Below are 560 nucleotides of genomic sequence, written 5' to 3' on the forward strand. Positions count from 1 at the left end.
AGCCTCGGGTGGACAGTCCTAAAGAGCTCATGCAACTGGAACAAGGAGGGTCACCACAGCAGGCACATGGAAAAGGAAATGCCCTGAAGCGTCAGCCTGGACACCAAGTCCTGAGCCTGTTAAAAACAGCTTCTCTGGCTGCCATCAGTGAGTCCATGAGCTCCCTGGTCACCCGCGATGTTTAGTGCTGGATGGCTCTCGCTGATCTCTTAGCAACCCCTGAGACTGAGCAGCCACCCAGACAGCAGACTGCCTCGCCTGCAGGAGAGCTCCTGCCCTGTTAGCTTCATTGCCAGGAGAAGTCCCTCTGGGCATTTAGAAATGGCAGATGTTGTCGTTTAGCGAATCATCACTGTGGCATCATGTCACAAATCCTGCTCCCACTGGGGCCCAGGTTCGAGGAAGGAAAAAGAAATCCTTTTCTGGGAAATGAGGGATCGACCAGCTACCCCAGTGCCCCACGGTTTCCTGAACACCAAGTACTGTTGCAGTGCCAACAACATAGGAGCAAAATGATGGATAGGGCTCGGTGGAAAATCTTACTCTCTGCATGGGTTCTG

At 53.2% G+C, this 560-nt stretch overlaps 1 protein-coding gene across 1 annotated transcript in view; it reads right to left on the reverse strand.

Annotated features, from left to right (window-relative positions):
- ARHGEF18 (Rho/Rac guanine nucleotide exchange factor (GEF) 18) overlaps window positions 1–560 on the reverse strand; it is a 51544-nt gene that overhangs the window by 43526 nt on the left and 7458 nt on the right. The gene's annotated exons all lie outside the window — the stretch shown is intronic.

This window comes from Pygoscelis adeliae, unplaced genomic scaffold (assembly GCF_000699105.1).
Source record: "Pygoscelis adeliae isolate BGI_AS28 unplaced genomic scaffold, ASM69910v1 Scaffold582, whole genome shotgun sequence".
Lineage (NCBI taxonomy): Eukaryota > Metazoa > Chordata > Aves > Sphenisciformes > Spheniscidae > Pygoscelis > Pygoscelis adeliae.